Source organism: Pundamilia nyererei, unplaced genomic scaffold, assembly GCF_000239375.1.
Source record: "Pundamilia nyererei isolate P.nyererei 1_Seehausen unplaced genomic scaffold, PunNye1.0 scaffold00151, whole genome shotgun sequence".
NCBI lineage: Eukaryota > Metazoa > Chordata > Actinopteri > Cichliformes > Cichlidae > Pundamilia > Pundamilia nyererei.
Window position 1 is genome coordinate 1251862 of NW_005187552.1, and position 15366 is coordinate 1267227.

The window sequence follows — 15366 nt, forward strand, 5'->3', positions numbered from 1 at the left end:
CTTAGGGCTCTGGTGACATAATGGATCATCTCAGACATGCACCCACCCACCTACGTATGTTACACCGGGAGGCAAGAACAGACTCAGCATCCAGCCAAGACGTCCCGTAGGAAGGGGTGCAGCTGCAGTCCTTGAGCATGTAAAGGCATGTTGCACCATGTTGCATTGGAGAGACTGCTTCTTTGTTCCCCCAGTTGAGAGGATGGGGCACCACACAAAGCATGACAATCCCCAGCAGTCAAAGACAAATTATTCTTTAGATTTTACAATTAGCCACATAATTACCAGGGGCTCTGGTGGATACAGGCACACCCAGTTCTTCAAAAACCAGTTGGCGCCTCTTATTTCAAATCCCCCGACTCCTGCTTGTGACTGAAACCAATTAGCGAGTCTTTGAAGGAGTAATTATAAGTAATTGTTGGCAAACAAAGGCATCCTCAGGAGAACGGGCAGTCCAAGATACTGCAACACTTCACTAATAAAACAGCTGCTCGAATGGTCAAAGTCAGCACTCTTCACAGCTGAGCCAAGACAGGATTCAGGAATTTGCACTTCCAATAAGACAGTCAAAGGAGCTTGCAAAGAAAAGCGTCTGGACTTCTTTAAGTTGCTTGAAGACGTTTCACCTCTAATCCGAGAAGCTTCTTCAGTTCTAAGGTCAAATGGTGGAGAGTCCCAGATATAAACCTAGTGGGAGTAACCCCCCACAGAGGGACAAAAGGACCCCCTGATGATCCTCTAATCGCCTGAGCCAAGGTGTGGAAGCTATAGAAATGGATAATGAGTGACCCAGACCTGAAGGCCATTCCAGTTCCAGTGAACCTGAAACTTGAAATTAGGCTTTGTTCCAAAGAACAGGTTTCTGTGGTCACTGGGAACAAATTGTTATGAGAGTTGCCCTCTTATTTACAGGATTTTTTGTAACCTCTGTCCTGGTTGTCATGCAGCCTCATAAAAACGATAGATGGACCATCTCTGTAGTTGGAAACTCAGTAAGCAGAAAACTTTTAAGGAAGTAAAATTACACTGTAAACTTGAATCCATTCATGGTAGAGCTGTGTTATGGCCAGTTCTCCTTTTTCCAAGTGCTCTAAATCAAATGCCATTTATTGATGCCTATCTGCAGCGCTCAACAATGAAGGCTGCATTCCAGTTTGCTATCTGTGAGTCCCATTGAAGCGATAGCGGTTCCTCCAGCCTCTATCGCAGCAAGCACTATAAAAAGAACGCTAAAAAGAATGCTGTGAACTTTTACCTTAAAACGATCCTTGTCAGATGCCGAGCATCACACTGGCCTGAAGTAACCTACCTGTTAGTCTGGCGTCAAGCCTGAAACCCTCCAGGTACAAGAAACAGAATAACGTGCTGACGTGACCCAGAGATATGAAAAATGATGCTCAGTGACTCAGTGTTTCAAGTTTTGCTTTAAGAATTCCATAAAGCTGCTGAATAGATTTCTATGAAATTTACTGAGGACAGATTTTTATTTAATACCTTCAAGTTCATGCGGAGGATATGCACAAAATCACTGGGCCACCTGCAAATTACAAATATAAGAACTGCTCAGGCATGAAAACCCATTACAAGAAGCTCCCGGTGGACACCTTTAATGCTGATGTTTGACATGCTAATACTCCTATGAAGGCCCACAGAGCCATTATTATGGTGGTAGACTCTAAGTCTTTTTAAAAAATACTTCACTAAAGCGATCAACTCAGAACATGAAAACAAGCGTAGAGCACAGAAGGTACCACTGACATCTTTTTACTGGGGGAGTAATTCAAAATATGGTTGCAGAGAATTTTAATTAGCCTACCAAATTATTTGTTTATTTATTTATTTGGTTGTTTCAAAAGTCTATATAAGACAAAATGTCAATGCCATTAATACATTTAACTTAGAGCTTCTGTATTTACGTTATACTTACATTTAAGGAAATATATTGTATCTTGTATTTGTTACTTTGTATCACATTTGTCGTTTGCAACTTGTTGCTAAGTCCTTGACCAGGAATCGCATCATATGCTTGCAAAAAACCTTCGAAATCCATTTTATCCAAATGCGAGCATCATGTCAGTGTGACAGCAGTGCCTTTTTCTGCCCGCTTTCTTACTCGAGCGCCACACGCATTGGTAAACTGTGTTCAGTGATAAACAAGTTCACCTGTAAGGGGAAGTTGGTTGAGGCGTGGAGTTATGAAAACAGGAATGGTAACTATAGATTTATGGGTCGTCTGTTGTGTTGCGAAACATCTGCTACAATAGACAACATGATAGGGGTAGATTTTTTGTCCATGTATGGTATGACAAGTGTCCCGTTTGACGAGTGCGATCAAGTAAGGCACAGTGATGTTTTGTAATTGCATCAGAGACGTCTTACATAACTTTGTCATTCTTGAGTTGTTTTGAGAATGGGCTGGGTCATGGCACGGAGAAAAACAACAACTTGTGTTCCTTGATGTTAGAATAGCTGCTCTAAATGATGTGCCTGTGAAGTGGAGGGTTATAGCAAGCATGCTACTACATAATGGACTCAAAAAGGAATCAACACATTCAAATCTTTTAACGCTGCCGACTGTCTTTGGCACTTTACTGCAACCATTTGCATCACTGCCATTCCTGCTGCTGTTGGTCGTTTCCACTACTGTCCATGCAAATGTCTGCTACTGCACTTGCACTACTGCCACTATTGTACATAGATTTGATTTTTATATATTCCCTTAAACATCATTTATCTTTTCTTAAGTCTTCTTTTTATATTAAGGTGAGAGAGAAGCTGAATTTCAATTATCTTGTACTTTCTGTACATGGAGCCAATAACAATAAAACATATCTTTCTAAAAGCAAACAATAACAAAACTAAAGCTAGGTATGGAAAGGTGAGGTGTTGGTTCTAACCTTCGCTCATTTGGTGAGAACTGACTGCAACAAGCATGACTAGACATTAATACTGGCACGTTAAGACATGATCAGCAATTTGTAGACACTGATAAGACTGCGATTATTTCAGATTTCTTCATGCACACCATCACACACACCATTCTTTTACATTGTTATAGGAAGGAGTTTAAGGAAAGGAAATAGAAATGGTAATTGATATATTCTGTGTAAATGTACTGTTAGCTCGGACATATGCTTTGATAGGCTAATACATAAACAGTACGACCAGTTGTCCCCTTATGTTTCGCTACTCTCAGAAGTCCTGGTTGGTATAAAATTAAACCATAAAAGATTAATATAACGTAAAAGATACAAACCTAAAACCTATGTAGGTCACAACGTCCTAATGCAATAACAACAACAAAACCATAAATTAAATACAAATATTAAATACATTTTCTATTACAAAACTACAGTGATCACATATTTGGAAAGGTAATTAGTATCAGTAACATGGCCAAACTTTACTCATGAAAAATATAAATAACACAGAATTTCTGTGGCGCAATAAAAGTGAAGCAATTAGTCCAACAGTTATTTACATACTTTTATGGGTTTGACACATTTAAGTGACGAGAGGTGGTCTTTCACTCAGAGTGATTTAATCAGGAGGTAAAAAAATCCTTTATCTGCTTCAGGTCACACCTTCCCGGACAAGTGAAACAGGCCTCTGGTTTCAGAAGGAAGTGACTCTGTTTTTCAAAAGAAGTTACTGGTGGGGCTTTGTTTTACAGTCTGGCTTCACAGTCAGGTTTTACTGTTATTTAACCAAAACTAAAGGAAATGGTTTAAGAAGAAGGAAGAGAAGAAATGAGGTGTTTCAGCATATGACAAGGATTGAAACATCACAAATGTATAGTCTGAGGAGGCTAAAATACTGTATATTTGTTGTATAGCCAGTTGAAAATCTATTTAACCTCACACAAATCCCTTTTCTTTGTTTAGTTCTTTCTTTTTTTGTGGCCTGAAGCTAACACCCATACTGTAGGTTTTAAGGGAGAGGTAATTTCCTCAGGATGTTACTTAGCTTATGTAAGTCAGTGTGTTTGTAGTTAAGATATGCCTCATGCAAGCTTTAATGGAAATGCAGGATGTTTATGGAGCTGATGTTTACTGTTTGTAGTCTGTGAAAATAGCAGGGTATTTGCTAGGTTAATACCACAATGCAATAAAATATAGTTTTTATGTAACATAACATCAGAGAAATTTCTAAAGACTCACATGGCATTATAACAGCCAGGAGGAAAAGTCTTCTTAAAATCGTATTTTGGGACAGCGCTAGCAAAGTATGGATCATATTTGACTGGTCAGTCTCTACAAGTTGTTCCGTGTCCTACTAACCAATGAAATTTAAATAAGAATTAAAAAGAGCTGCACAAATAACATAAAGACATTACCAAGATGGCTACCAATGTGGCTAAAAGGACTTTTATAATATCCAAGTACTGAATAACCTGCAGACATTGTTAAGTCAGGTGAGCAATAAATTACAATATGAAGAATGGCAAAATAAAGGCACGAATAACAGTTTTTCCATTTCAGAGCAAGATACAATAGAGCTCAAGCAATAGTGTTTACCCCAAATTCCTTAAAGAAGATTTAGCAAACGTAGCAAGGAGAACAAGATTAAGGCATAATTCATTTGGGATCACAAACATTGACTTCTGTTTTCTCTTTATTAAGCAGGAGATAGTTATCAGCCACATAACTTTTAATAGAGTCAAAGCATATCTTGGGACTTAAAAAAGATATACAATCGAATGTCATCTGCACAGCAGTGATAAAAAATGTCTCTAAAAGCACTCCAAATATGCTGAAGGAGGAGCAGATGTAACAGAGAGAGTAGAGGCCCCAGAACAGAAGCTTGTGGCACACCAGACGAGAGAAGTGGAAGAGAACTTAAGAGTAGCTACAGGAAAAAATTGTGAGACAGATATGATTAGAACCACTCAAAAGCTGACGCTGGTACACCCAGTACGTCAGTCAATTGAGCACAGTTTAATGATCAAACGCTGGGGTCCAGTCTAATATCAGCAGAGCTGATTGGAAACCATAAGAAGAGCTGTTTCATTGGAGTGAGCTCTATAAAAGCCAGATTGAAATGTATTAACTTACTGCAGCTTGTTTATCCAATAACCAAGTCATATATCTCACATAGTCGTTGATAATAAAGACGCGCAAGATGCTTCAAAACCATTAAATCTAGCTGTTTCGTTATTAAATCCAAGCTCTAAAATCATCTTATTCTACTACATGCTACTCGGTGATGTAGCACTTGTGCTATTTAGCAAATGTTAGCATGCTAACAAACATAACTAAGATAGTTAGAAACGGTAAACATTATTGCTAAATATCAGTATGTTAACTCTTTCATTGTGAGAACTGTGCCTATATGTAGAACTACACTCTCACCTAAAACACAGTAGTGCTTTCAGACAAATGCTAACACGACATGCTAATTTTAAATGTTAGACCCAGAAGTTCTGTGTAAACGTCTTAAAAAGCATCAAGCCTTTTAAAAAAAAAGAGGCTGGGGGCTTCCACTATTTCAGGCAAGTGGTTTAAATGCTGTGGCCTGCTATATTTTTATTCGTGGGCATTTTTAGTGCACTGTAAAAGCTGCATAAATTAGCAACAACACACAAATTCAGAGAGTTTGTTGTTTCAAAGTTTTATCAGGTTTACCTTTGTGTGCAAACATGAGAGACTGCTTAACATTTTTGACAGCAGGGCCAGTTTGCATGTTTGCATTAGCAATACATTTTTACGTATGCTGCTGTTGACTGTAAACTTTGTAGACCTCGGTTTTGACTATTAATTAAGAATGAAAGGGTGACAGGAAATGTACCTCTTGACAGACCTGGGATCAGAAAGGGAAGCTGGGAGGTTTAAAGAAGAGTTATCACTGGACTAGACGTATGAGACTCAGGTCTATAAATAACACTTAGTTGTTTGTGTTGGGACTGAAAGCTGTAATTTATCCCAGACTAACAGCACAGATTTAGGGTTTGCCAGGAGCTTACCATGTGAAACCCGGAGCTATAATTGCATCTTTACCTGGACACTGGCATGGAGGCACGCCAGAGTAATAAATCCCTTTCTTTCTCTGATTTACAGGAAAGCTAGTTGTCTATTTATCATTTCCCGAAAATGAACCTGCAGGGCTATTGTTTAATCTTCTACTGAACATCCCACTAGGCGAGAGTCCCATGGCGAGAAAGTAGCCAAGTGGCCTGACCTTCACAGGAATCACATGACTCAGGGCAGTGTGAGGGATGTTAGGAAAGATAGGCTGACCGAAAAAAAACAAGTGACAACAAAAACCAACATCTGCCAGCTGACCGCTCCGACACAGATGTCCTAATAAGGCATTTTAATGGGCCCGTGTGGAGCAGAAGGAATGACACCATGTCTGCTTTTTACTCACCTAGTAATCTTTTACATGAGGGTTACATCAGTCTGCTGATGATGTCATTTCCTTTTTCTCCCCTGCTCAGTCTGAAAAAACTCGTGCAGATTAAGCCTAACTCCCCTAGGTCAGACAGGAAGATGGGTTTGTCTGGGGGAATTCCTCATATCATGAGGTGTATTTTCAAGACTTTCTTGTGCATTTTGCTCCACCATGAAACTTTATACCAAAAAGAGAGATTGGCCAATTATGTAACATCCCGGAAAAAATAAAACTTGAGACACTTCTCAGTCACCTGTTCATGATAAGCACCACAAAAGACACTGAGCCACTTGAATAGATTTTATCACAATACTTTCCCTGAACTTGGCTTTGCTTTCCTTCTCATGAGCTTATTATTGAGGGCACTTATTTTGAAAACACACACACAAAAAGTCCAAAAATGGAGTTTATGGAAGCTGAAGGAGGCATGTTTAATCTCTGGTTCCTCTTTTGTTTTGTCTTTATTTCAGCCGCATCCGTTGCTTATTTTTCTCTTTTTTAGAACTTGAAGAATATGGTGTTGACTGCTTTGTTATGGAAATGCTCTTAAACTCAGGGACCAATCAGAATTTAGACTAAACAGGAAGAGGAGGTGGCTTCCTGTACTGGCTACCGTTATTTGTGAGTGGAGTGTAACTGAATTCCAGTGTACTGGGACAATTTGATTTCATCAAGCTATTGTTTGTCTTATTGTTTGAAACGTAATCCAGGTCACATGGTTAAGACCCACGTTTGAACTGTTAAAGTAAACATTTTTGAACGAGCTTCACTTCCTTCCTTAGAGCTGAAATAAAAGATCAATTCCAGATCTGAAGTCCCAGATATGAAGATGGGGGAGGACGGGGGAAACAGCTAGTATTGACAGGCAATTATGATGTTTAGTTCATAAGGCCTGTGTGTGTGTGTGTGATTGGGCTTGATCTTGTGCAGGAAGAACTCTTTGCCCTTTTCTCAAGATCCACCCATCCAAACCACATGAGTGAGCAATGAAGTCATTGGTCACCGGAAACAGGAAACAAAATGTGAGCACATTTATAGAAAAACACGTCCAGCTATCTTTGTGATAACCATTTTGAATTCTAGACCATCAGACCGATTACGTTTTTGTGAAAGTTACCATGTTTATCACAACTCGTTGAGGCTTAAAGCGTTATACATATACAGTCATGGAAAAAAGAAAGTACAACCTCCTTCAGTTATAAGGTTTTATTTAAAAAAAAATCGTCTGATCCTGAAATTAGGTCAATATAAAGTCAGAGGAACAAAACGTGACAGAATTTAACCAAAGCTAAACCAAAATGCAGAAGCAGTGCCATAAAATAATTGAACCTCACGAGTCACGGTCTGAAAATTCTCAAAATATCAGTAAGACAGGGATGAAGCTGGTGAGAATGAAGATGGGATTATTACACACTGCCTTAACATACTTTTGCCCTTAAAGCCACATCTACACAGCGAACGATTCATTTGTTGCGTTTATCTTTAAAGCTGATGGTTGGACACTAGCGGATATGCAAGTTCCAGTTGCCTAGGCAACCCTAGGAAAGTACTACCATGTCATATGTCAATAACCCTCCTGTATCCTGCACCCTCATTGCTTGAGTCGCTACCTCAAAGCCAAGAATAGTTTCTGTCAAAACCCACCTGCTTGTAGATTCGTAGCTGTAGCCTGTCCTGGCTACTATCACTGAAAGGTGTTGTTCCACCCTGAACAGGATACTGTCTGAGTTCATGACATCTTTAAACAACTTACAACACATTCAATGTCCCATTAGAAATCATTTTTAATGTTTCCCTTCCTCTTAAAACGGTTGAGTAATGACACTAACAGGACTTGACTGTAAAGCTTTTTCCATATTGACCTTCTGAAGTTGGCATAAAAATGCCATCAATTCTCTTTTTATTCAGGGGTGTGAATAATGTCAGTGTTATGTAAGACGTCTTCTATTCATTATTCTAAACAGAAGACCTTGGGTTCTTCTAGTGCTTGTGACTGCTGGATGACAGCGAGTGACGGTTAACACCATCACTTTGCATCATGTCCTTATTAAAAATGGTACAATTTTACCAGTTAAAAAGAATGACCGTTATTGACTTTCTCAAAAGGTGTATTTGCCATAAAAGGTGGTACTTTTCCACAGTAATCACCTTGGAGAAGTACATACAGCGCATCAGGAAAGTATAGTATAGTATTCACTTGTTACAGACTTATTCAACAATGGATTAAATTTATTTTTCACCTCAGACTTTTACACACAATACCCCATAATGTGATAAAAGTTGGCATAATATTCTTGTAAATTTATTAAAAGTATAAAACAAGATATAACATGTACATAAGTATTTACACCCTTTGCCAGGGCACTCAAAAGTCAGCTCAGGGGCTTCCTGTTTCCCCCCACCGTCGGTCAGATGTTTCTACATCTTGATTAGAGTCCACCTGTAATAAATTCTAATGTTTGGAAATTATTTAAAAAGGCAAACGTCTGTCTATACAAGGTCTCATAGCTGGCAGTGAATGTTAGAGCACATGAAGTTGAGCCATGAAGTCCAAGGGATTGTCTGTGGATCTCCAAGACAGGATTGTATTGAGGCACAGATCTGTGGAAGGGTAGAGAAACGTTTCTGCAGCACTGAAGGTGGCCAATTAGCACCGTGGCCTCAGCGGAAGAGTTTGGAAGCACCACTCAGCCAATCTGAGCATCGAGGTAGACGGCTCTTAGTCAGAGAGGTGATTAAGAACCCGATGGTCACTCTGACAGAGCTCCAGCGTTGCTCTGAGGAGAGAGGAGAACCTTCCAGAAGGACAACCATGTCTGCAGCACTCCAACAATCAAGCCTGTATGGTAGAGTGGCCAGACGGATGCTGGATGCACTATAACTATTATAATTACATTGTTCCCATATGAAATTGTACCTCAGCATCACTTGTTTAAAATGAGGTCATAAGAGATCAAAACCCTTATTGTAGCTTGGCGCCAGCTATTATGATAGACATGTTCTGGATATTGCCCAAATTAAACAACTTCCCGGAAATGTGTCTTTGACACTTTATCTAAAAATATCTGCAAAATCAATGCAACCATCTCTATTTATGTCATTGTTTCTAAAGGACTGTTTGGCATAATGTGGCACAATGTAACACAATATGGCAGTAATATGTCAGTAGAAGGATTTCGTTGAAGAGGAAGGAGCTTTCAGTGAGTGCTCATTGTGTTTTGGTGCATTACATCCCTTTGATGATCCATCAGCAGATCAGTTATGAAATTCTGTGCAGCCGCTGTTTTTTTTTTGTTTGTTTTTTTTTTAATTGGTCATTCACTGGTCATAACCAAAAATGTTCCTCTTTTTGTTCCTTTTTTTGATTGACCTTTTCGTATGACATCATTTTTAGATTTGCTTGACTTTAATTTGAGCTTGAAGGAGGTGAAGTGAAAATGGAAAATGTTTCAAATGTCTGCACTGACAGCTACAAATTAAAAAAAATAGCCTGACTCCTGCAGCGAGGGTATCTTGTGACTGTGTTATGCTGTGGGGTGGTACTTTTAGCAGATCGTTTTCACTTATCTCCTTACAGGGAAGCACGTTACCACATACAGTTGGTCTGAGTGATCATCCTTGTCTTATGATGACAAACGTCATTTCGATGTGAGCAGCCTCTTCAAGGACGACAAAGAGTTAAATGGTTTAATGAGCAGGACAAGCTGTGAGTCACTGTTATGTAAACCTAATGAGGGGATTTTTTTTTGGAAAAATGGTGTTCATGCCACCAGTGGAGTTTAAGAGATGTCACTCAGGCCTAGAGACCAGACAGCAACCATCTAGCATCCTCCTTGCAGTTAGCAAGCGTTTGTGTGATATACATTGCTAAAGCCTCAGTCAACAGGCCTACAGGTGGTCAGGGAGCCCCGACTAAACGCTGGTCACTAGGAAAAAGTGTATATTTCACAACTGTTTGCTGTTGCCTCCATGAAATTAGTTGAAAGGAGGTGCTGCCGCAATCTGCTTTGGTCGCTAGCAGATTGGCACAGCCACATGTAGCTTACATGAAATACACCGATTAGTGTCCAAATGTTCACAAACTATTCAGTAAGCAGTACTGATCCTGTGAAAAGTGCGATATAAACCGTAAATAAAGACTAAAGACTTTTTCAAGTTTCACTACAGCTCAGTGAGCAAATGGAGAGTTTTTTCCAGGCTAGTCAGGTCGACTGTGGCAGTCTGCTAGCAACCAAAACATTTACAAGAAGATTTTTGGTGGTATGCTCTTTCTGATCAATTTCTCTTGGTGACAGCCAGAAAACTGTAGCGACTAATTGCAGAATACATGTGTTTCTCTTATAACCAGTAGTCGTTAACCGGTCTCTAGGCCTGTGGGTGTGTGTATCCAAGGCCTTATGAAGACACTTCAAGAATTAACTCATGTTCAACTATAATATTTTCAAAGATATAGATTGACATTTTGGAAAAAAAAATTGGTTTTTTTGCTTTTTTCATGAAATATTTGAGAAGAAGATTGTGTTTATCTCTCTAGCCAGTTAGCTTAGCTTAGCATAACAAATGACGATAAGGTGAACAGCTAGCTTGACCAGAGATGGTATAAATGCACGTTATGAGACATGACACTCGAAGAAACCTGATAAGAAAGAAATCTACAAAGCTAAAGATGGCAGTTGTACTGCTTCTGTCCCCAAAGAGCCAATCCAAGAGCGAAAAAGGTACCAGTTAAACAATCATGTTCAAATCATGCCTTGATATGTTGACTGAAACCTCTATGCGTTTGTGTCCCAGTGACCTCTGAAATTAAACATTATAGTTTCATATGACTGCCTAAATCTAATCCAAATTGGCTACCAAGTTTCAGGACTTGCCTATAAAAGGATATTGGCCTGACTAGCAAGCAAACATGTAATTTAAATGAGCTTTAGATGTTGTAATAGATAAATATTGTTGCCTTTAGGCAGAGAAAGTATACAAATCTCTCCTAAGATAAGCAGCTCCTGGCCAAAGCTGCAGGCACCAAGCTAAAAAAAATGCTGTGAAGTAAAGACACTGCATACTGCTTTTGTATAATTACTTTCTCTACACCACTAGTAACCTACAGCTAAATAAGTATGACATGAGAGTTGTGTTGTTGCGCACCACCAATGCTTTTTTCAGGGTTTTTGTAGCATTTGTCAGCGGCATAGAGCCCAATCAGTGGCCTCCTTCCCACTCACACTGCACTGACTAATGCAGTGTTATTGCTTCTGACTGCCTGTGAGTCCTCAAGTGCGTCTGTAAAAACGGTCAGTGGCGTCTGAAGCACGTCATCAGCAGCTCCAGAGAGGCCGCTGATGAAAACGCTGGCAGCGCTCCGCTTTTCTCCCTGCGTCGTATGAAAGGAGCCGTTAGTCAGCCTTAAAGAGCCACACAGCTATTAATAGGCACATAGGCTGCCTTTTTTTTTTTTCCAGGAGAACAAATTTGAAGCCAGCCCAACAAAATCCCCCTTTCTCTGCTCATTTCCTCCCCACCCACTACTCCGCATAGAGCCGTGTACTGTGACAAATCGGTAACAAAATGTATTTTTAGCCCTCAAGCAAACCACAGTCGCTTTTATTTATACTGTAATGCATGCAAAGAGTTAACATATAGGCTCAGAAAGCCTTAATGTGAGATTATACAGCAGCCTCGCTGAGATGACCTCTGAATCATTCATTAATTATTAGCTCAAACCAGATTTCACACATGACTAAGCCAGCTGTAGTTTTTGTGTAGTCTGTGTGAAACGCAGGTAAGATAAGCTTAAAAGGAATGTTTTAGCTGTTGTTTTGTCACTCATTACAGAGGCATGCACAAATGATGATTGACAATTAATTAGGCAACTATTATCAAAGATAAGTGTAACACTACTGTAATGGGGTATCTTTATGACAGGTGGTTTTAGCCCGCTGTATCAGGATGGGGCTGCAGAACTAACTGGTGACTGTCTGGGTCCAGTAGGTCAAAGGTTGGGGAGGCAGATCAATGATATGAAGGTTGTTGGTTTGAGGTCACATGCTGGCTTCTCTCCTCTCCCTTGCTTTAATATATAGCAACTGTAATTTTATTAGAGCAGATAATGGGTGGGATTTTCACAAGCAACAAGAAAGCGTGTGGACTCTCAGGAGGGGAGGGGTTTGGTTGCTTCAGAGCTTTGGGCGTTTCGAAATGTGGAAGTGGGTGACTTTACAGGCCTGCAGGAGGCTGCCCACCCAGTATGAAGTTAAAACAGGACTGGCAGCTTTTTCCCTGTGTCGCAACCGGCTGGGAGAAAAGCCACCGCCCACCTGTGTTTGCGTTTTATTTCGGTAAATGTCAGATGCAAAGTAAAAGAGCCGTTAATACATTCTTACGCCATTTCATCCGTTTTGGCTTCTGGATTAAGTGACACCTTATGAATGAACATGAAAAAAATAAAAGGCTTTGCTGATTTGTGAGCAGGAGAAACTTGACGTGACCACAGCTTTAAAATAAGAGCCTCACGGCATGTTGTGGAGCGTAAATCAAACAGAATAATTAGGTGTTGTTTGCTTGTGGGTGAGTAAAAAGCCTCTCCTGACATCGACCATCATTACACAATCATATGTTTTCCACAGGAACGCAACAAGCTCCCATGGAAAACATATGATTAATGGAAGATAGACTCCAATCCTAGCAAGAATAGCAGCAACAGTATGCACAAATACTTGTTGCCACCTAATTTACTGTGTCAAAATGTCTAAATCCACTACTAAACTAACGCTGTGAAATAAAAAAAAATTCATCTTCCTTTGAGCTCCCATAGAGCAGTAGAAATCCAGTGCTCAATACTCAACTGTCAAGTACAACTACCCTGAAACTGCAATTAATTACAGCTCTGAAGTATAATAAATGCACATACTCAGTGTTTGTATCACTGTGAATAATAAGGCTGTTAAATTCCAGTAAAATATCACTCAGAGGGGCTTCAGCAGACTTTGCCCACTGGCTGTGGGTATGCATTTGCTGACATGGCTGTTGAAACTCATCGTTTAGCAGCTGGTGTCAGAGAGTGATCTAACCCATGTGGTATTTTCCCTGAACCACTTCTGTTTTTATGAGCGAATGCCATTGTGAGTTTGACGAAGGGGGATGCTTGAATCGGGGGGGAAATGCATTTCACAGCTTTGATTCAATTCTGTCAGCGTTTAACAAAAAAACATTCACTTCGTGTAGTGAAATAAACGCAGTACAATAGCAGAGAAAGAACATAACAATGAAATGGTCCCCTGTGAGAATGCACTTGGTGAAAGTGGGAAGGAAGAACATTTAACAGGAAGAAACCTCCAGCAGGGCCGTGTTCAGGGAGGGGGGCAGCCATCTGATTGGTGATTGAAGGGAAAGGGAAGGGGGGGGGGAGTAGCATAGAGAGACCCTGAAGCACACACAGGAGAGAGTAGACAAACATTAATAACATGCAGCAGAGGCATAACTGTTATCAAAATGAAAGTTTAAAGCCAAATCTTAAACTACAGAAGGTGTAAGCTCGATTCAACCTGAGAGCCGGTAACACAGGAGAGCAGCCTGACAGCTGAAGACTCGCCTCTCTTTGTACTTTGTACTTTTCAGGAAGCAACTCTTAAACCGATTATTGTCTTAATTGCAGCATGACGATCCTTAATCTACTCCAGACTTTCATAACGCTCCCACTGAGATGTCGAAGGCGTTTTCAGTTCCTCTAACTCTGCTCTCTCTCTTTTTTGTAGGGAACTTTATTCTGTTTCTCAACCTTCGTCCTGTGAGAACCAGCATAAAGTCATGAGATCATCATTATTTCTGGAGCCGTGGTTCACAGTTTGATTACATGTCCGCACTCTGCATCATCACATCTGAGCCTAATTTAACTCCGTCTGCCTGCTTCTGTGAATTATTTTTTAGCTGACCTTAAAAAAAATAAAAATCTCATAAGTTTTGTAGACTATGATTTAAAAAAATAAAACGAATCCTCCATCCACACGCTGTCACCCACGCAGAGGCCGCTGTTATGTATCAGCAGTGGGTGTTGAACCACGCAGACTCGCTGCCTGCTGCTTTAATGCGTCTGTGGATGAATCTAGTGTACTTTCGTTTGATTCTGTGAAACTAGAGGAGTCACTGTGACTGCACTGAGAAGAGCAGCACCCACAGAGATGGAGCTACAAGCCAAACTCCAAAGCCTCCTTTTGCCCCCTAGAGGCTAAACGGAAAAACATTTACTTGCTGATATTTCCGTTGTTTGAGATGGAGCTAAATTATCCTGTTGGTCCTAATGACCCTGAACATGTAAACTTTGATAAGTTGAAAGTTTTTGCCTTGATTCGTTGTAGAGGCAAGGCTGGATTAGCAGCCAAGGAAAACAGGTAATTGTCCTGGAGCCCAAAACTCTCTGAGCTCCCCCAGGGTCAATGTTTACTTTGCAGCAATTACCTTTTTTAAATCTATATTTTCAGCTTTGATTTGTGGTAAACTTGTGCGAAAACATGGACCTTTAAACTGCTGTACAGTATGCAAGTCTTTGATGGATCAAGCATCCTCCTACATTAACTGAAATTAATAGCAAATCCTGCAGGGGTAGCAGGTTTAATCCAACAAAGAGGGAGGAAAATGCAAGTGATTGAGTGAGGCTGCTGTGCATTTGTAGAGCTAATAAATGTAAAGCTGAAAGGAGACGGAAGGTGTTGAGCCAAAAAAGTGATATCTGATGTTTCTGTGTGTTTTTCATGTGTAAATCTTTGCTTATATTAGTAAATAGATTGTAGTGAACACGGTTTAGATAATAGGATATATATAAAATAATGACCTGTTTTGCAAGTATCTTTATGGCTCTGCGTTATAGTAAGAGATAAGATACCTTTATTAGTCCCACGAGTGGGAAATTTCATGTTAAGGCTGCCGACCAATTGCACGCAATGGCGGCGCCATCTTACCCTCCGACCATACATACATTACACAAAA